General features: G+C 43.8%; 1 long non-coding RNA gene across 1 annotated transcript; it reads right to left on the bottom strand.

Annotated features, from left to right (window-relative positions):
* Window positions 1-2470: 2470 nt before the first annotated feature.
* Window positions 2471-22592, bottom strand: LOC137333645 (uncharacterized). Its single transcript, XR_010965952.1, has 3 exons — window positions 22481-22592; window positions 3390-3448; window positions 2471-2536 (listed from the first exon to the last, which is right to left on the bottom strand). It is a non-coding gene; the product is annotated as an uncharacterized lncRNA (long non-coding RNA).
* Between the last annotated feature and the right edge of the window lie 299 nt (window positions 22593-22891).

Raw genomic sequence — 22891 nt, 5'->3', positions numbered from 1 at the left:
ATTCAGCTCATTAACTGACCTCAACAAGCAAGGTAAGTACTCTCAAGTGGAACCCCGCTGGCTTTAATTGCCTGCGGGATTCCCACCAGCGGGGGCCACGCACGCAGCCCCGCACGTCATCGGGGAACACGGAAGTGGTCGGGATCGCGGCGCGATCCGGTCACGTGACCTCATATCGGGATTTTCGGGGCCCCCCCGCTGGAAACCCGACCCTAAAATCGAGCCCCTAATGTTATTCATATATTCAAAAAGGGAGATAGAAAAATCCAGGGAACTATAGACCAGTTAGCTTAACGTCAGTGACAGGAAAGATGATGGAATCTTTACTCTAAGATGTAAAAGAAAAACATCTAGAAACCAAAAACATAATAAAGAATAGTCAGCACGGATTTCAAAAGGGAAAGTCATGCTTGACCAACCTTACTGATATCTTTGAAGAAGTAACAGAAAGAGTAAACAAGGGTAATGCAGTGGATGTGACACAGATGGACTTTCAAAAGGCCTTTGATAAGGTACCATATAGTAAACTCAATGACTAACATCAGAGCATGTAGAGATAGGGGACAAGTAGCAGAATGGATAGCAAACTGGCTACAAAACAGGAGAGAGAGAGAGAGAGTAGGGGTTAAAGGTAGATACTCAGACTGGCAAAAGGCAGGAAGTGGTGTTCCACAGGGATCGGTGCTGGGACCACTGTTGTTCACCATTTACATAAATGATTTGGACTCGGGAATCAAAAGTACAGTATCAAAATTTGACGACACAAAATTGGGGGGCATAGTTAACACGGAGGAAGAATACGGCAAATTACAAAAAGATGTTAACAAACTTGCAGAATTGGCATGTAAATGGTAAATTGTGTGTGCGCCATCCACAGGATGCACTGCAGCAACTCGCCAAGGCTTCTTCGACAGCACCTCCCAAACCCGCGACCTCTACCACCTAGAAGGACAAGGGCAGCAGGCACATGGGAACAACACCACCTGCACGTTCCCCTCCAAGTCACACACCATCCCAACTTGGAAATATATCGCCGTTCCTTCATTGTCGCTGGGTCAAAATTCTGGAACTCCCTTCCTAACAGCACTGTGGGAGAACCGTCACCACACGGACTGCAGCGGTTCAAGAAGGCGGCTCACCACCACATTCTCAAGGGCAATTAGGGATGGGCAATAAATGCTGGCCTTGCCAGTGATGCCCACATCCCATGAACGAATAAAAAAAAATGAATTTCAATATAGATAAGTGTGAGGTGGTGCATTTTGATAGGAGGACTAAGGAGGCCACATATTCCTTTGCAAATAAGAGTCTAAATGGGGTAGTGGTACAGAGATACACAAATTATTAAAAGTAGCAACACAGGTTAACAAAGCCTTAAAAAGTACAAACAAAGCACTAGAGGAATAGAATTGAAAAGCAGAGAAGTTGCGTTATATAGAACTTATATAGAACCTTGGTAAGACTGCATTTAGGAGAGTACTGTGCACAGTTCTGGTCCCCATATTACAAAAAGGATATGGAAGCACTAGAGGAAGTGCAAAAAAGATGATGCTACCAGAACTATGAGGGTACAGTTAGCAGGAAAGACTGAACAGGCTGGGGCTCTGTTCTCTAGAAAAGAGAAGGCAGAGAGGTGACCTGATAGAGGTCTTTAAAATTAATGAAAGAGTTCGACATGGTAGACGTAGAGAAGATGTATCCACTTGCGCGGGAGTCCAAAACTAGGGGCCATTAATATAAGATAGTCACTCATAAATCCAATAGGGAATTCAGGAGAAATTTCTTTACTCAGAGAGTGGTGAGACTGTCTACTCACTACCACATGGAGTGGTTGAGGTGAATAGCATAGATACATTTAAGGGGAAGCTAGATAATTACATGAAGGAGAAAGGAATAGAAGGGTATGTTAATAGGTGAGATTAAGTAAATAGATTGGGAGGTGGCTCGTGTGGAGCATAAACACTGACCAAATGGCCTGTTTCTATGCTGTAAATTCTATGTAATTCTATTTGATTAGGATTCAGGACTCTTAATTTCATCAGTAATAATAATGAATCCTAGGCATCTATCTAACATTAAAATCTTCCCTATTCTGTAACTGTTACACTGCATGTGCATATCCCCAATACAACAGTGTGTCTGTATTGTTGTTAATTAGTCTGTGATGTCATGTGATCAACACTGTTTGATCATTTCCCAAAATTGTGCGTGCCAACTATGAATCATCACATTGGTCCACGTTAACCAGAACTCCCCACCCCAAGAACATGAGGCGGTCTGCCTTCCCTTCCCTGCACCCCCACGTCCTCTGCTCAACTTGATTCTCCGCTCTTTTGTCCTTGAGCAACATCATGGGACATCAGCTAGTAAACACTAAATTCCATCAAATGTGCAGATTTATGTGAGAACATACACAAGGGAACACAGAGAAGGTTTTAAATTTCTTAAATCAAAGAGCATCACTGAGTGCACTACACTTATCTTGCATCGATAAAGGATATCATCACACTTTTTCTGGTATTCTGTGAGAACATGGCTGGAAAGATAAAAAAAACATTTGACTATTCGATAAATTATTTCCACCACTCTTTCTGATTGAATATATGGAGAAAATATGCATTTATATAACTTGTCAAATTAACACAAAGGTCCACACAAAAATAAATGGATGCCGAACCAAAGGAGGGGCGGCCAAAAAGCTTGGTCAAAGGGGTAGGTTTTAAAGAGGGTCTTAAAGGAAGAGCGGACAGTGCAGAGGTGGAGGGGTTTTGGGAGAGTGTTGGGCTTAGATGGCCGAAGGCACGGCCGCCAATAGTGGGGCGAAGGAAGTGGGGATGTACAAGAGGCCGCAGTTGGAGTAACAGAGTTGTCAGGGGTTTGTAGGGCTGCAGGAGGTTACGTAGATAGGGAGGAGTGAGGCCGTGATGGGATATAAACACAGGGATGAGAATTATAAATTGGAGGTATTAGGGGATCAGGAGCCAATGTAGGTCAGCAGAGACAAAGGTGACAGGTGAATGGAACTTGGTGCATGACAGGATACTGGCCATATGAAGATAAATGAAGATGGACTTTATTAGTTCTCTTCCGTAAAACTGAATCCCTTTATTGATAATCGGCTGCGCCATTTCTGATTAACCTCTATCCTCGCTGGGCATATTCAAATCAGTTTTCCAGTAAAATTTGGCGTCAATTTTCCACTGGAGGATTGGGATTAACAACAGTCTAATTTGTGGCTTTTTTGGCACCAAAATCGCTGATGCGTAAAAATGTGGGCCAATATATTTGAAATTATGGAGGATTTTAAAAAAAATTGATAATATTTCTAGACAAAAAAGTAACAGCAAAAAAATTTGACTATAAAATGAGCAAATAACTGATATACTTACTCTGTGTCAATGATTTTTTGTTTCAGTGCAATTAATGCAGTTACATATTCATTTAAATTCTGAAACAGAAAACAAAAAAGTTACAAGATCAAAATGCAGAAAACACGAAAAGGCATTTTAACATTGCAAACATTCTTCTTTATCTGTCACATGAAAGTAATCAATCTCAACCTTGCTTATAGTCTAATTTGCTTAAAAATATCCTATTTTCTGACCAACACAACCGATACTTCACTATCTACAATCCATTCACAATGACTCAAGTTTATTGCTTTTCAGGATTAAACAAAAGCTAATACTCTGGCATTTTCTAAAAAAAAAATACCGGTAATACAAAATCTCTAATTCCTGCTACTGACATGTTATTTCAACAATTGCTCGTATCACCTACTACACCATACTACTTTATATAGAAATGATACAACTGGGAACCACCAAGATCAATACCAAACTTCTGCTTTCCCTCCCTAAAAATCTGCCAGGGCTCCCGTTCATGACTGCTTTCCAATGAGCCCTGCTGGATAGTGCGTATATGTGAATGTCGGGTAAAGACAGGGTTCGAGTCTGCTGTGTTTCACCCCTCTATAGAGTTAAGCTGCCTGCTGACCTCAATGTCTAGGTTCAGATGTGAAAAATGGCCACTTCGAGCTGCATCCCCAGAAATAATCAACATCTTGAGTCCAGCACAATGTGTGGGGGGAGGACCTCATAAATAAAGTGCTACAAAAGGTTCACAACGTATTCTGCCACAATGTTGGCTCTTAACCTGATGCTTTCAAAAATGTTTTCACTTCAATGCCATACCAAGCGCACTGCCCAAATTATGGGAAATATTTGAGGTACAGTTCTGTAAGATTCTCCCCAGCCCTCTAAAGATAATCAAGCAAAACTCTAGAATATCCAACTAACTTTACAATCTACTATATTCATTATCTTGGTAGATCTGAAGGTGAATTATGTTACAACTTGGTGTCAGTGCTTTGTCCCAACAATAAAGTTGTAGTGGGAATCAGAGCCCAACTTGATTCTGGAGAAATTCACTAGAGGAGGGATGCTAGGTCTACGGCAACATGCGAGAACAAGTTTGATTGAATTCAAAATAAATGTTACATAATAGATAATATAAAATGTATTAAAAGTGAAAGTTGAAGACTGCGAAAGATAGAAAAAAAAACAGGGATAAGAACAGAAACCACATTTTAAAAAAGTGTTCATGAAGTTCTAAAAGTGTTTTCTACTAAAATTACAGTAATAAAACTACTCTTGGTATATGAGTATTGATGATGTCATAATACTGTGCATAAGCTGAAATCTTAAAAACTTGACCTACCTAGGAATTACAGAACTTTCCTGGAGTTGTTGGTGCTTTAAGGGCTAATTTAATTTCCTATACCTTCATTCCTTGCAGGTTCAGGTTTTAGAATATAGTTATTATATTTTAGAATGAATAATGATAAATTCTAATTCAGCCAATCCAATGGCTTCTGGGTCAGTTGAAATGAAAGATAGGAGGCTGTACCTAATAAACAAACTCGGGCTGCAAGCAGGCAGCAAGAAGTAGATTCAGTCTGCTCAGCCCATCCACATGGAGCGCTATAGCATGTAAAAACATTCAACGCTATCTGTGCATCACAAGGCAATGAACACATCACGATGTCAATAAAAAGCTAATTGCTATTGGTCAGGAAAATGTGACTGTAAAAAGATGTACAGCAACAATTCCACCTCCCCTCCTGAGACTGATGCTGCTGATGGCCCATACTGGCGGCCACTTGTAAATCTCCAGCTCTTCATCTTGGGGTTGGCACTTTGGGCCACTCCCTGAAACTGAGAAAATGGAAACCATCGGGCATTTAAATGCTGACAATACAATTGCAAACAAGATCCTACAACTGGAGGCAGACATTTTTGGGAACTGCCACTACTTTAGCCATACAAGAACCTTTGGCAAATGCTCCAATACTGGGCATATGTCAGCAACTGCAAAGAATCCAGGTACAAAGAAGCAGCCACCTAAATAAAATTACTGCTGGAGCAGAAACTATTCGGATCTGTCGGTGTTTACCATCAATTGGAGAGTCCAAGAAACCACGGTTGGAGAAAGGACTGAGGCTACTCAAGATCAGCAAAGTGGTAGCTTTAGGGAGAAAAAAGTTTAGAAGGTCCATACCAGATGAAAGAAAAGCCAAGTGGGTCTGAGGAAGATAAGGTGAACACTCAAGACACAGCTATGTACCAGTCATACATGTATAGTGAATTTCCAAGCTCTAGTCAAAAGGGAAACAGATTTACTTGCGCACTAGTACCACAAAATTCTTGCTCTTGCTGAAAATGAGATCCATGAGTTGAGGCTGCTGTGGGATATTAGCAAATAATGGAGGTCAGAATACAGATGAGAGAACAGTTGTGGTCTACTGATTAAGTGGTTCAAAGAAGTGGTTATGATCCTGGGATGAGGGTACAGAAACTTACGGGTGCAAAACGTGAGGGGATATTAGAAGGTGAATGGCTAGCACTGGATTCAGTAGATGAATCACTATGGCTCCTTCAAGAGGAAAAGCCTCAAAGGAAGAGCGAATGGCTGGATCAATGTTAAACGAGCTATAAAAATGCAAGTTGTTGTTTGGGGAGAGGAAAGGGGGTCAGACTGATTACTCAGGAGGTTACTGAAACTAACAGTTATCAGACTCTGGCCCTCACTGGAAGTACAGCATGTAGGAGACAGTGGCAAGAAGCCAAAGACAAAAAAATGATAAGATGGTGGACCAGACTGTTAAATATAGCAAGATAGTACTTATAGGGGATAATAAAAACAAAAAAATGTGGCAGAAGCTCAGCTAGTCAGGCAGCATCTGTGGAGAAAGAAACAGAGTTAACGTTTCAGGTCGAAGACCTTTCGTCAGAACTGGAAGATGTTAAAAGAGTTAAAGTTTTTGAGCAAGCACAGAGCCAGGGAAAGGGGGGAGGGGAGGAAAGGACTAAAGGGAAGGTCTGTGATAGGGTAGAGGGCACGAGTGATTAAATGACAAAAGGGATGATGGTGCAAGGCAAGGAAGGTGGTAATGGGACAGGTTAAGAAACAGAAGATTGATCAGGAGTAGCTGTAAATGGCAGCAGCAGAACCATTACCAGCACTAGCTGACCGAAAGAACGAGAGCAGTGGTTATGATCTGAAGTTATTCAAATCAATGTTGAGTCCGGAAGGTTGCAAAGTGCCTAAACGAAAGATGAGGTACTGTTCCTCGAGCTTACGTTGAGCTTCACTGGAACAGTGTAAGAGGCCGAGGACAGAGAGGTCAGAGTAGGAGTGGGAAGGGGAATTAAAATGGCAAGCGACCGGCAGGTCAGGGTCACCTTTGCAGACAGAGTGGAAGTGTTCAGCAAAGCGATCACCCAGTTTGTGTTTGGTCTCGCCAATGTAGAGGAGATCACATTGTGTGCAGCGAATACACTATACTAACTTGAAAGTACAAGTAAACCACTGTTTCACCTGGAAGGAGTGTTTGGGGCCCTGAACGGTGGGAAGGGAGGAGGTGAAGGGGCAGGTGTTGCATCTCCTGCGATCGCACGGGAAGCTGCCGTAGGGAGGAGAACGGGTGTTGGAAGAGTGGGTGTCACGGAGGGAGTGGTCCCTTCGGAATGCTGAAAGGAGAGGGAAAGGTGTGGTTGGTGATGGGATTGCACTGGAGGTGGTGTAAATGGCAGAAGATGATACGTTGAATGTGGAGACTGGTGGGGTGGAAGGTGAGGACAAGGGGGACCCTATCATGGTTCTGGGAGGGAAGGGGTGAGGGCAGAAGTGTGGGAAATAGGATGGACACGGTTGAGGGCCCTGTCAACTGCAATGGAGGAGAATCCTCCGTTGAGGAAAGAAGACATATCGAATGCACTGGTGCCGAAGGTGGTATCGTCAGAACAGATGCGACAGAGACAGAAACTGGGAGAAGAGAATAGAGTCCTTACAGAAAGTGAGATGGGAGGAAGTGTAATCAAGGTAGCTGTGGGAGTCGGTGGGCTTATAATAGATGTTGGTTGACAGCCTATCCCCAGAAATGGAGATAGAGAAGTCGGGGAAGGGAAGAGTCGGAGATGGACCATGTGAAGGCAAAGGAAGGGTGGAAATTGGAAGCAAAGTTGATGAAATTTTCCAGTTCGGGGCGAGAGCAGGAAACGGCACCGATACAGTCATCAATAGAGTCATAGAATAGCGTCATAGAAGTTTACAACATGGAAACAGGCCCTTCGGCCCAACATGTCCATGTCGCCCAGTTTATACCACTTAGCTAGTCCCAGTTGCCTGCATTTGGCCCATATCCCTCTATACCCATCTTACCCATGTAACTGTCCAAATGCTTTTTAAAAGACAAAATTGTACCCGCCTCTACTACTGCCTCTGGCAGCTCGCTCCAGACACTCACCACCCTTTGAGTGAAAAAATTGCCCCTCTGGACCCTTTTGTATCTCTCCCCTCTCACCTTAAATCTATGCCCCCTCGTTATAGACTGACTCCCCTACCTTTGGGAAAAGATTTTGACTATCTACCTTATCTATGCCCCTCATTATTTTATAGACGTCTATAAGATCACCCCTTAACCCCCTACTCTCCAGGGAAAAAAGTCTCAGTCTATCCAACCTCTCCCTATAAGTCAAACCGTCAAGTCCCGGTAGCATCCTAGTAAATCTTTTCTGCACTCTTTCTAGTTTAATAATATCCTTTCTATAATAGGGTGACCAGAACTGTACACAGTATTCCAAGTGTGGCCTTACTAATGTCTTGTACAACTTCAACAAGACATCCCAACTCCTGTATTCAATGTTCTGACCAATGAAACCAAGCATGCTGAATGCCTTCTTCACCACCCTATCCACCTGTGACTCCACTTTCAAGGAGCTATGAACCTGTACTCCCAGATCTCTTTGCTCTATAACTCTCCCCAACGCCCTACCATTAACGGAGTAGGTCCTGGCCCGATTCGATCTGCCAAAATGCATCACCTCACATTTATCTAAATTAAACTCCATCTGCCATTCATCGGCCCACTGGCCCAATTTATCAAGATCCCGTTGCAATCCTAGATAACCTTCTTCACTGTCCACAATGCCACCAATCTTGGTGTCATCTGCAAACTTACTAACCATGTACCAGAAAAAGAGGTGAGGGAGGGGATCTGAGTAGGACTGGAACAGGGAAAGTGCCATGCATCCCACAAAATGGTAGGCATTGCTAGGGCCCATACGGGTTCCCTTAGCGACACCTTTTATTTGGAGGAAGTGAGTGGAGTCAAAGGAGAAGTTGTTCAACATAAGAACATGTTCAGCCAGGCAGAGGAGGATGGTGATGGATGGGGACTGCTTGGGCCTCCGTTCAAGAAAGAAGCGGAGGGCCCGCAGGCCGTCTTGATGGAGGATGGAGGTGTAGAGGGCCTGCTCGTCTATGGTGAAAAGGAGACGGTTAGGGCCGGGGAACTGGAAACTGTTAAAGTGGCGGAGGGCGTCAGAAGAGTTGCGGATGTAGTTTGGAAGAGACTGGACAAGAGGAGGAAAAAAAAAGAGGCTTTCAACCAATAACTATTATAAGCCCACTGACTCCCACAGCTACCTTGATTACACTTCCTCCCACCCCGCTTCCTGTAAGGACTCTATTCCCTTCTCCCAGTTTTTCCATCTCCGTTGCATCTGTTCCGACGATACCACCTCCGCACCAGTGCTTCCGATATTGTCTTCCTTTTTCCTCGACCGAGGCTTCTTCTTCTCTGTTGACAGGGCCCTCAACCATTTCCCGCACTTCGACCCTCTACCCTTACCTCCTAGAACCATGATAAGGGACACCCTCGTCCTCACCTTCCACCCCACCAACCTCCAAATTCAATGCATCATCTTCCATTTCCACCACCTCCAGCGAACATCCTACCCACCAAACACATTTTCCCCTCTCCTCCCCTCCCCTTTCAGCATTCCGAAGGGACTGCTCCTTCCACGACACCCTAGTCCACTCTTCCATCATCCCCAACTGCCGCTCTCCTCCCCACGGCAACTTCCCGTGCGAGCGCAGGAGATGCAACACTTGCCCCTTTACCTCCTCTCTTCCCACCGTCCAGGGCCCCAAACACTCCTTCCAGGTGAAACAGCAGTTTACTTATACTTCTTTCAAATTAGTATACTGTATCCGCTGCACACAATGTGATCTCCTCTACATTGGGGAGACCAAACGCAGACCGGACGATTGCTTTGGTGAATACCTTCGCTCTGTCCGCAAGCGTGACCCTGACCTGCCGGTCGCTTGCCATTTTAATTCCCCTTCCCACTCCGACTCTGACCTCGGCCTCTTACACTGTTCCAATGAAGCCCAACGTAAGCTCGAGGAACAGCACCTCATTAGGCTGGGTGGCTCGTTTCCCAGCCGGCGCGGACATGATGGGCCCAATGGCCTCCTTCTGTGCCGTAAATTTTCTATGATTCTATGATTGTATCAACATTTCCCAATCTATCACCCTTTAAATAATACTCTGCCTTTCTGTTTTCCTTCCAAAGTGGATAACTTCACATTTATCCACATTATACTGCATCTGCCATGTATTTGCCCACTCACTCAATTTGTCTAAATCGCCTTGAAGCCTCTTTGCATCCTCCTCACAACTCACGATCCCATCTAGTTTTGTGTCGTCAGCAAACTTGGAAATATTACATTTGGTTCCCTCATCCAAATCATTGATATATATTGTATAGCTGGGGCCCAAGCACTGATCCCTGTAGTACCCCACTAGTCACTGCCTGCCACCCCAAAAAAGACCCATTTATTCCTACTCTCTGTTTCCTGTCTGTTAACCAATTTTCAATCCATGCCAGTATATTACCCCCAATTCCATGTGCTTTAATTTTGCACAATAACCTCTTATGTGGGACTTTATCAAAGGCCTTCTGAAAATCCAAATAAACCACATCCACTGGTTCTCCCTTATCTTTTCTACCAGTTACATTCTCAAAAAACTCCAGTAGGTTTGTCAAACATGATTTCCCCTTCATAAATCCACATTGACTTTGTCTAATCCCATTGATATTTTCTAAGTGCCCTGTTATCACATCCTTTATAATAGACTCTAGCATTTTCCCTACTACTGATGTTAGGCTAACCAGTCTGTAGTTCTCTGTTTTTTCTTTCCCTCCTTTTTTAAATAGTGGGGTTACATTTGCCATCCTCCAATCTGCAGAAACTGTTCCCATAATCCATAGAATTTTGGAAGATGACAATCAATGCATCCACTATTTCCATGGCTACCTCTTTTAGTACTCTGGGATGCGGATTATCAGGCCCTGGGGATTTATCGGCTTTCAGTCCCGACTGATATTTTGCGTTATTGGAGAGTTCGCCGATACAATACAAATTACTGCTTTTGTTTGCTTCTACTTTTTAAAAAAATAGAAATTTGAGCACGACACCAAGTGTGACAGACAATAAACTCATGCTCGACATACTATTTTTATTAAATATATCAAAAATAAATTTGTCAAATTGATGCAATATAAGCAATATTACCAATGTCATAACAAGGAACATTGTTTTTTTGATAACTTTCGGTACTCTCCTGAGCTTTCAGTTTATCATAGCAACCAAGCTAAGCTAAAATAGTCGTCTTATCAAAATCCATTAACCTTTTTTTAAAAAATCAGCATTACCAATAAGAATGGAACTGGTTTGTATCCACCCCAGAGAACAGCAAGCATTGTATTATAAATTAAAAGTACAACATCTACAGCTTTCATTAACCATGGTCACAATGCAGGAAACAAAAAGGATCAGTGACAGACTTTTATAAACAGACTGGGATCAATTTCAAGGCTGCAATCCAATCTCAAACTTGAACTAACTGGAAAAAACCATTTCAATTTTGCTCATGTGGTTTTTGACACTATAGAACCATTTGATTGAATGGCAATCTTGTAATCATATCCTACATATATACTGGAGCACACACAGTACAAAAACATAATTGGCAGCAGGGTTTCTTTTGCTGCTGACAACATTTTTTTTGATTCTCTCATGGAATCATACAGCACAGGAGTCCATTCGGCCCATCATACCTGATCCGGCTCTTTGAAAGAGCTATCTAATTAGTCCCACTCCCCTGCTCTTTCCCCATAGACCTGTAATTTTTTCCTTTTCAAGTATATATCCAATTCCCTTTGAAAGTTACTATTGAATTTGCTTTCACCACCCTTTCAGGCAGTGCATTCCAGATCATAACAACCCACTGTGTTAAAAAAAACTCATCTCCCCTCTGGTTCTTTTGCCAATTACCTTAAATCTGTATCCTCTGGTTACGGACCCACCTGGCAGTGGAAAGTTTCTCCTTATTTAATCAAAACCCTTCATAATTTTGAACACCTCTATTAAATCTCCCCTTAACCGTCTCTATTCTAAGGAGAATAATCCCAGCTTCTCCACTCTCATTCCTGGTACCATTCTAATAAATCTCCTCTGCACCCTGTCTAAGGCCTTGACATTCTTCCTAAAGTGATTTATAAAGGTTCAGCATAACTTCCTTGCTTTTGTACTCTATGTCTCTATTTACAAAGACCAGGATCCCGTATGCTTTTTAACAGCTTTATCAACTTGTCCTGTCACCTTCAAAGATTTGTTTACTGTGAATCCCCAGGTCTCTCTGTTCCTGGACCCCCTTTAAAATAGTACCATTTAGTAAAGCATCACTTCCAGGAAAGTGCTTGGCTGAACTCCTGGAGTTCTATTATGGGTAGAACTTCATCAAAGTAACCATGTAAAATTAGAAAAGGTGAATTACAGAACAGGAACACTGAACAGATTAAACTGAATTGATTTTTTTTAAAACAAAGCTTCATCCTACAATTTTCAAAAATCAATTTTGATACTTTTAAAAAGCTCAAGGAAACATGCAGCAAAAAGTGTAGCACAAATGGTTATCGCTTAGCAAAACTGATCTTTGAATAAAAATGTACAGAAAACTATTAGAATATACTGTGTTGCATAGTCAATCTGGCCCGCAGTAAATATAAATGCCGATGAATATTAAATCTTTCATTTTACAACCATGCTGAACTCCTGATTGATCCAGAACAGTTTCCACTTGATGGATATGTTTTCAGTACTCAACCCACTAAATATTGGTCTAATTTCACCAACAGAACACCAGGGTTCTAATCATTCACATCAGTCTCCCTTGCAAGAAACACTTCTATCACAGTAAGTGCTTGGTGTATACTTTTACATTTAGATTTAATGATTAAATTATCTGAAATGCAAACAATACAGATTGAAAATTTTAAAAACTGTACATAGAAAATCCAAAATCAACAAAATATTTCACCAAACATTTTTTTTTATTGTGCAGGTTCTCTAGCTATTATCCCAGTTTATCCGACAGTCTATTTATCCAGCCGCTACACCTTAAGTGCAATGCTGTGAACTTTTATTTATATACATCATTGGGACATTGTTGGTATTGACAAACAGTGTTTCAAGTAATGATATGAAGGGTGAAACTCAAGAACTTTATGGATGTCAGCAGAACTACAAGACTGATGGAGAGTGGGGAAGGAGGAAGGAGAGAAAGAAAGAAAGAAAACATAGGAGAGGGGAAAGAGAGAGGGGGGGGAAGAGAGAGAGAGGGAGGCAAGAACAGAGAAAAGAGGGAAAAAGAAGTGCATTTTTATTGTACCTTAACACATCTCTCCAAGACTTACTAAAGTGCTCCATAACAATGCATTGCTTTGAAATGCAGTGACTATTAACTAAGCAAATGTGGCAACTATTTTGCACACAACAAGAACCGACAAATAGGAATGAGATGAATGAACAGTTGATCTAATGCTGGTTATATTGATTGAAGCAGCAATAATGGTCAGGACACCGGAAGAACACACTGTTCTTCAGATACTGCCATGAGAGTAGTTCGGTAGCATAGTGTATACTGGGTACAGTAGCATTGTGGTTATGTTACTGGACTGGTAATCCAGAAGCCTGTACTAATAATCCAAAGTCATGAGTTCAAATATGGACACGGCAGCTGGGGAATTTAAATTATGAAATATTTTATTAATTAAATAAAATCTAGAATAAAAAAACCTAGTATCAGTAATGATGGCCATGAAACTACCGGATTGTTGTAAAAACTCATCTGGCTCACTAATGCCCTTTAGGGAAGGAAACCTGTCGTCCTTACCCGGTCTGGCCTATATGCGATTCCATACCCACAGCAATGTGGTTGATTCTTAATTGCCCTCTGAAATGGCCTCGCAAGCCACTCAGTTTTCAATCTCGCTACAAAAAGTCATAAGAAGAATAAAACCAGATGGACCACCCGGCATCAGACCACTAGGCACCGGACACGACAAAGGCAAACCAAGCCCAGTCGACCCTGCAAAGTCCTCCTCACTAACATCTGGGGACTTGTGCCAAAATTGGGAGAGCTGTCTCACAGACCAGTCAAGCAACAGCCTGACATAGCCATGCTCACAGAATCATACCTTTCAGCCAACGTCCCAGACTCTTCCATCACCATCCCTGGGTATGTCCTGTTCCACCGGCAGGACAGACCCACCAGAGGTGGCGGTACAGTGATATACAGTCAGGAGGGAGTGGCCCTGGGAGTCCTCAACATTGACTCCGGACACCATGAAATCTCAGTGCATCAGGTCAAACATGGGCAAGGAAACCTCCTGCTGATTACTACCTATCACCCTCCCTCAGCTGATGAATCAGTCCTCCTCCATGTTGAGGATCACTTGGAGGAAGCACTGAGGGTATCAAGGGTACAGAATGTACTCTGGGTGGGGGACTTCACTGTCCATCACCAAGAGTGGCTAGGTAGCACCACTACTGACCGAGCTGGCCGAATCCTGAAGGACATAGTTGCCTGCAGCAGGTAGTGAGCGAACCAACACGAGGGAAAAACTTACTTGACCTCGTCCTCACCAATCTACCTGTCGCAGATGCATCTGTCCGTGACAATATTGGTAGAAATGACCACCGCACAGTCCTCATGGAGACAAAGTCCTGTCTTCACACTGAGGACACCATTGTGTGTTGTGTGGCACTACCACTGTGCTAAATGGGATAGATTCAGAACAGATCCAGCAGCTCAAAACTGGGCACCCATGAAACGCTATTGGCCATCAGCAGCAGCAGAATTGTATTCCAGCACAATCTGTAACCTCCTGGCCTGGCATATTCCTCACACTACCATTACCAACAAGCCAGGGGATCAACCCTGGTTCGATGAGGAGTGTAGAAGAGCATACCAGGAGCAGCATCAGGTGTACCTAAAAATGAGGTGCCAACCTAGTGAAGCTACAACACAGGACTACATGCATGCTAACATGCTGTAGACCGAGCTAAGCGTTTCCACAACCAACGGATCAGATCAAAGCTCTGCAATCCTTCCACATCCAGTCGTGAATGGTGGTGGACAATTAAACAACCAACGGGAGGAGGAGGCTCTGTAAACATCTCTATCCTTAATGATGGCAGAATCCAGCACGTGAGTGCAAAAGACAAGGCTGAAGCGTTTGCAACCATCTTCAGCCAGAAGTGCCGAGTGGATGATCCTTCTCAGCCTCTTCACTCTATCCCCACCATCACAGAAGCCAGTCTTCAACCAATTCGATTCACTCCACGTGCTATCAAGAAACAGCTACGTGCACTGGATACAGCAAAGGCTATGGGCCCCGACAACATCCTGGCTGTAGTGCTGAAGGCTTGTGCTCCAGAACTAGCCACGCCTCTAGCCACTGTTCCAGTACAGCTACAAGACTGGCATCTAACCGACAATGTGGAAAATTGCCCAGGTATGTCCTGTCCACAAAAAGCAGGACAAATCCAATCCAGCCAATTACCGCCCCATCAGTCTACTCTCAATCATCAGCAAAGGGATGGAAGGTGTCATCAACAGTGCTATCAAGCAGCACTTACTCACCAATAACCTGCTCACCGATGCTCAGTTTGTGTTCTGCCAGGATCACTCAGCTCCAGACCTCATTACAGCCTTGGTCCAAACATGGACAAAAAAGCTGAATTCCAGAGGTGAGGTGAGAGTGACTGCCCTTGACATCAAGGCAGCATTTCACCAAGTGTGGCACCAAGGAGCCCTAGTAAAATTGAAGTCAATGGGAATCAGGGGGAAAACTCTCCAGTGGCTGGAGTCATCCCTAGCACAAAGGAAGATGGTAGTGGTTGTTGGAGGCCAATCATCTCAGTCCCAGGACATTACTGCAGGAGTTCCTCAAGGTAGTGTCCTAGGCACAACCATCTTCAGCTATTTCATCAATGACCTTTCCTCCATCATAAGGTCAGAAATGGGGATGTTCGCTGATGATTGCACAGTGTTCAGTTCCATTCACAACGCCTCAGATAATGAAGCAGTCCGTGCCCACATGCAGCAAGACCTGGAAAACATCCAGGCTTAGGCTGATAAGTGGTAAGTAACATTCATGCCACACAAGTGCCAGGCAATGACCATCTCCAACAATGTGGAGATGCCGGTGATGGACTGGGGTTGACAATTGTAAACAATTTTACAACACCAAGTTATAGTCCAATGGTTTTATTTGAAATCTACAAGCTTTTGGAGGCTTCCTCCTTCCTCTGGTAAATGTCAGGAATTCCTCGAAGCTGGACTCATCCAGCCGAGAGACTGGAAGCAGATACCTGCCAAAAGCAGGTCTATAGAGCGCTGCTGACGGTTGACCTGCCAGTCTGGCTCATGGATGTGATCTGGGATTCTTCCCAATCAACTCCAGATAACCCTGCAAGCCAGTGCTCCAACAGGTAGGGTGGTCCTAGCTGAACAAGCAGCAGAAATCTTACCAGCTGATCAAACTCCACTGTGCAGGCATGGGGGTCCCTAAGCCTTAGATATTGCCAATCTTAGAATCATAGACTCTTACAGCACAGAAGGTGGTCATTTGGCCCGTTGTGCCTCTGCCGACTTTTTGAAAGAGCTGTCCAATTTAATCCCACACCCCAACTTTTTCCCCTATAACCCTGTAAATTAGTCCACTTCAAATACATGTCCAATTGCCTTTTGAAAGTTCCTATGGAATCTGCTTTCACCATCCTTTCAGGTAGAGCGTTCCAGATCTTAACAACCCTCTGTGAGAAAAAAATTCTCATTTCTCCTCTGGTTCTTTTACCAATTATTTTAAATACTCCAGCTGAGGCCTAACCAGTGATTTGTAAAAGTTTAGCTTGACTTCCTTGTTTTTGTATTCAATGCCCCTATTTACAAAGCCAAGTAACCCATATGCTTTCTTAACCACCTTATCAACTTGCCCTGTTACCTTCAATGATTTGTGAATATACACCCCCAGGTCCCTCTGCTCTTGCACCCCCCTCAAAATAATACAATTTAGATTATACTGCCTCTCCATGCTGTTCCTCCCAAAGTGCATCACTTCATACTTATCCACATTAAATTGCATCTGCCATGTGTCTGCCCATTTTACCAGTCTGTCTATGTCCTCCTAAAGTCTGCTACTATCCTGCTCACTATTTACTATGTTGCCAAGTTTGGTATTATCTGCAAACTTTGAAATTTTACTCCATATACCCAAATCCAGGTCATTTATATGTAACAAGAAAACCAATGGTCCTAAAACCGACCCCTGGGGGACCCCCACTGCATACTTCTCTCCAGTCAGAAAAACATGCGTTCACCACTATTCTCTGCCTCCTATCCCTTAACCAATTAAATACCAAAGTTACCACAGTCCATGTGCTTCTATTTTCCAAATAAGTCTGTTATGTGGTACTTCATCAAATGCCTTTTGAAAGTCCATATATACATCTATTGCACTACCTCCATCAACCCTCCCTGATACTTCAGCAAAGAACTTCAGCGAAGATTACCTTCTTTGTGCCTAATCCGCCCTACCATTCCTTTAACTATACTTTTACTTTTTATATGTTTATAAAAGATTTATGGGTTCCCTTTTATGTTACCTGCTATTCTTTTCTCATATTCTCTCTTTGCCCTTTTTATATCCTTTTTCAATTTCCCCCTGCACTCTATACTCTACCTGGTTTTCTACTGTATTATGTACCTGACATTTGTCATAAACCTTTTTCTGTTTTATTTTAACCTCTATTTCTTTTGTCATCTATGGAATGCTTAAATTCTCTGAGATTAGGTAAGTGTATTGTATCCCCTCGGGATGTACACTCCATATCAGGAAACAAACACTAATAATGTAAATTTCTCAGTAAATTGTTTTCAAACATTGAGTATGATGATGGGTTCCCTTGCATGTTGGACATCTAACTGACCAAAAAAAAGGAACTCACACAGCTGGATGAATAAAAGAGATGATAGTTAAAAGGATAATATAGAGAATGATGAAGTAGTGTTTAGTAACCCAGTGAAATGTTATACAGGAACATTTGTTTTTCCTAGCAAAAGACTAGAAGATGCATTCTATTGTCATGTTATTTGAAAAGAGCTTGATTTATTTGGTAATATAGATTATTTATTTGCAGTGGATTATTTCTAAAGCCATTGATTTTATTTTTGCCTCTGTCCAACACAGATATGTTTATATTCAATGATGTCAATTTCTTACGATGACTTTCAACAATGGACTGCAGGGCTCCACAAACTGAAAGGTCCTCCGGTTAATTACTCTCCCTATCTTCTCCCCACCAAGGGCCTATCAGCTTTCTATCTCATGAGTGTCTAGCATTAATTAAACCACCAGCTGCCTGCTACTTCCAGCTTCACAAGCACAGCGCTTAATTCTCCTGCAAGCGTTTCATGTAAATCAGGGTGGCAATCGTTATCACCAACTCCAGACTTCCCTTTGCAAGATCAGGAAGAGCTCAGTGGTCAATTACAAGCAGCCCTCAAGCCATTCCAAAAATGTCATTTTTCTTTGTAATCTTGCTTTCAATGTGGCAGGATTTCTGTTGTGTGTTTTTGCCACACCCAGGAACTTTTTCTTGGGAAAACACAACTGACCCAAACTTACCGAGCCGAGTGTCACCTTCATCGCCGTCAAGACGTGTGATTACAGGCAGAAAATGTCTGGAATCCACTATTTTCTGCAGCTTAACAAAGTGCATAGCAGCCAACTCACCTCTACACTGAACTCACCTGATCAGGTCATAGTACTGGAACTATATATAAACAAAGCATGCAGCAAGTTCCTGCAGTGGCATGTCCACATATAACTAGTACTAGCTGCAAGTTATGTTCTCTTAACTTTTGAAAATAACTCAAGTAAACTGTGGATATCACCAAAGGTATCACACAAACAAGATGCACAGCGGACCTTGGTGGTTAACTGAAATACAAACCGCTATTTGGTTAGCCCTTATAACAGAATCTAGAGACTGGAGCATAAAATCTAGGCTGACACTCCAGTGCAGTACTGAGGTGCCGGCTTTCGGTTGAGATGTTAAACTGAGGGTTCCGTCTACCGTCATTTTCTTTTTTGTGTGCTGCAGTGACACATGTATATACACACCAGTCTAATTCACTTTCTCCTTCGTTTAGCTGTCACATTATGAAAGAGTGAATTTAGTCTCAGTGTTATTCTCACTTCTCTTATTAGATTTCTATGTTCAATCACTTACTGTAATTAACCTCAGCACAGCTGCTCAAGTTACTAAAACCGCAGTCATGCAAACGAACCATAGTTATATCATTTTTTAGTGAACTTAAAGCTGCTGTGCCGTAAATTAATTATGAAAACAGTACTACATCGCACCAATTCTGCCATTCCACCCCTGTAACGACCCACCCAATGTGACGGTCCAGCAGTATAATAGCATTATAAAGTACCGTGACAACAGCTGGAACAAGAACAATGATCTAAAACCCAATGTGTGCATATTTACCGAAACTGATCTAAGTGTGCCTATTGGCCTGAGTTACACCAGTCAGTGGATAACATGTGTGCTAAGGTTATATTTGCAATACATATTGGCTGTTTCCATTTCCCTCTAGAACTTCGATAGTTGTGCACATGCCCAGTCATACATTTGCAATCTACTACTGATTATTCCAATAAATAAGAATTTGAATTATCCAATAATTTGAACAACGCAATGCAAAATAATACAACAAATGGGAATTTCGTGCTAAAAGTTGAATTATCAGATTATCTGATAATTCGTGACACTAAATTAAGAGTAGACTATACTCCTCTGGATTTTGATGGAAACCAGGATGCCCATTGTGTTCAGTGCACGCATCCTGGCCTGCTGAGCAAGGCCAGTGTTATTTAAGGCACCTCATTTATGTTAGCCAGCTAAAGTGTAATAGTAGAAATAGAGACAAGTAGGACAACAGAGGACATGTTTAAATCTCAGATCAGACCTGCATCACCATAACCAACAGTACAGATCTGTAGTCGACGTTTCGGGTGTTTTGACAGAGGGTCTACACTCGAAATGGCAACTCCTCTGTTCTCTCCACAGATGCTGCCTGACCCACTGAGTGTTTCCTGCATTTTCTGTTTTTTTCCAGCACTTGCAGATTGTTTGCTTTTTATTTAGTACACGTCTGCATCCTGACCACAGAACCTCCAAGCAATAAAGTGCAAAATTAATTCTCAGTTACACTGTAGTATCAACATTATAATCATCACTCCTTCACCCATCAATGACATGGAATATTCCAAAGTCTGTACCTGCAATGAGAACTGCTTTCAGTACAAAAACAACCTGGAAAGACAATAAAACCATCCCATAAAACATTATAATATATTATTAAAAATCCTACATCTGCATGAATATCCTGTTTACAAAACCTTCCTTCCTGTTCTCATGTTCTTGATACATTTTTCTGTCAACTTTTCCTGATATAAATTCCTAAGTCCACACTTAGAAAGCATCCCTGTTTTGCTTCTCTCAGCTCCTCAACTTGTACTGCGGAGAAACACATGCTCCAACCAACTCAAACCACCATTGTAATATTTGGTATCAGATGATTATTATAAGCCACTTAATCTTGTCTCGATGATGACATCACCCAAATCCAGAGTTCAGATTACTAACTTGGTATCATTTATTCTCTATTTAATACAATAATGTTATTTGCTATGCTCATGTTTTTTTTTGCTGTTACAAGTGCATCGCTAACTTTTACAAAATAACGAACATCACATAGAATCTCAGGCATAAGTTATTCAAGCATATCAGATACTTGTAATGAGATACACAAAGTCTGCCAAAGTTTTAAAAAGTATACATTTTGAGTTGTACTGTACAGGTAGAGTTCAAAGATGAGGTCAGCAGGAAATTACATGGCAGTTCAATAAAGCAATGATTGGTTTTACATTCTTACTTGTTTACAGAGGGTCAGGTTAGATATATTACACTTAGATATATGTTTTATTTCTTTATCTATCACACAAACCATATAATTCAAAATATCATTGACATTATTTTGCATCTTTCATAGATATGACAAATCATATCCTAGTTTTTATGAAAATCCACTGAAAAAGATGTTCACAGTATGCAACAATTCAAACAATGAAGTCTATATTATAATGTAATGCCATTGGAATCATAATCTAATGCTCTGTATTATAATCTAATGTCAGTATGTATAATTTAATGCCTTTGTTTTATAATGTAATGCTGTCTATTGTAATTTAATGTTGATTATATTATAACATATTGCTCTACTATAATGTAATGCTCACTCCCTGTTGTAATGAAGGTGTTAGCCGTAGCTTAGTGGTAGTATTTTCGCCTTGGAGTCAGAAGTTCAAGTCCCACTCCAGAGTTTGGAATTATAATGTATTGCTCTATTATAATCCACTGCTCCTTCTATTATAATTTTTTGGTCTGTATTATAATGTATTGCTCCCTATTTCAATCTATTGCTGTTTCATTAGCTATCGCATGCTATTATTACATATTCCATTCCATCATAATCCACTGCTCTCTATTATGTATTACTCAATTACAATCAATCACACTATTACAATCCATTAAACTCAATTACAATATATCATTCCCTACAATACATTACTCGCTCTTATACATGATATCCATCATATTACACTGCTCCCCCTCACCGCCCACCGCCCCCCCTCACTGCCCCCCCTCACCGCCCACTGCTCCCCCTCACTGCCCCCCCTCACCACCCACCGCCACCGCCCCCCCCTCACCGCCCCCCCTCACCGCCCACCGCCACCGCCCCCCCCCCTCACCACCCCCCGCCCCCCTCACCACCCCCCGCCACCGCCCCCTCACTGATCCCCCTCACCGCCCACCGATCTCCCCCTCACCGCCCCCCCTCACCACCCACCGCCACCGCCCCCCCCCCTCACCACCCCCCCACCACCCACCGCACCCCCCTCACCACCCACCGCACCCCCCTCACCGTCCCCCGCCCCCCTCAACACCCACCGCCACCGCCCCCCCTCACTGATCCCCCTCACCGCCCCCCCACTCACCGCCCACCGCCCCCCCTCACCGTCCCCCGCCCCCCCCTCACCACCCACCGCCCCCCGCCCCCCCCTCACTGATCCCCCTCACTGCCCCCCCCCTCACCGCCCACCCCTCACCGCCCCCCTCACCACCCACCGCCCCCCGCCCCCCCCTCACCGTCCCCCGCCCCCCCTCACCGCCCCCCGCCCCCCCTCACCGCCCCCCCACTCACCACCCACCGCCCCCCCCTCACCGTCCCCCGCCCCCCTCACCACCCACCGCCCCCCCTCACTGATCCCCCTCACTGCCCCCCCCCTCACCGCCCACCCCTCACCGCCCCCCTCACCACCCACCGCCCCCCGCCCCCCCCTCACCACCCACCGCCCCCCCCTCACCACCCACCGCCCCCCCCTCACCACCCACCGCCCCCCCCTCACCGTCCCCCGCCCCCCCTCACTGATCCCCCTCACTGATCCCCCTCACTGCCCCCCCCCTCACCGCCCACCCCTCACCACCCACCGCCCCCCCCTCACTGATCCCCCTCACTGATCCCCCTCACTGCCCCCCCCCTCACCGCCCACCCCTCACCACCCACCGCCCCCCCCTCACCATCCCCCTCACCCACCGCCCTCTGCTCCCCGTTACAGATGAAGCATCATAAACATAGTGACCATTTCACCTGTTGTAAGGTGTCACAGTTGAGACAGGAGCCCGAGGCCGCGGTCACAGCGTCGGTCGCCGCCTCGGCCGCCTGTGAGCGAGACTCTCCGGGCATCATGTTGCCAGGGAGCGGCTCCACTCGCCGAATCTCATGCCCGAGTCGCACAACTGACGTCACACACACTCGACTCAGGCACTCAGGACCCCCCGGCGGCCGCCAACTCCACACCCGCAGCAACAAAAACAGACGGAAACACGGGCAGCCGCAACAGGGCAGCAGATACAACAACGGAGACCGCCGCCGCATAGACGAAAAAAAACATTTAGACGGTAATACATTTAAAGAGAAACAATAACCGGCGACTGATCGGGCAACCCCGCGGAATCTTGTGAGGCCCCCGCTTCAGAGAGCGACACCTGCTGCACATTC

The sequence above is a fragment of the Heptranchias perlo genome, chromosome 2 (genome assembly GCF_035084215.1).
Source record: "Heptranchias perlo isolate sHepPer1 chromosome 2, sHepPer1.hap1, whole genome shotgun sequence".
Taxonomy (NCBI): domain Eukaryota; kingdom Metazoa; phylum Chordata; class Chondrichthyes; order Hexanchiformes; family Hexanchidae; genus Heptranchias; species Heptranchias perlo.
This window is presented reverse-complemented; position numbering and strand designations above follow the sequence as displayed.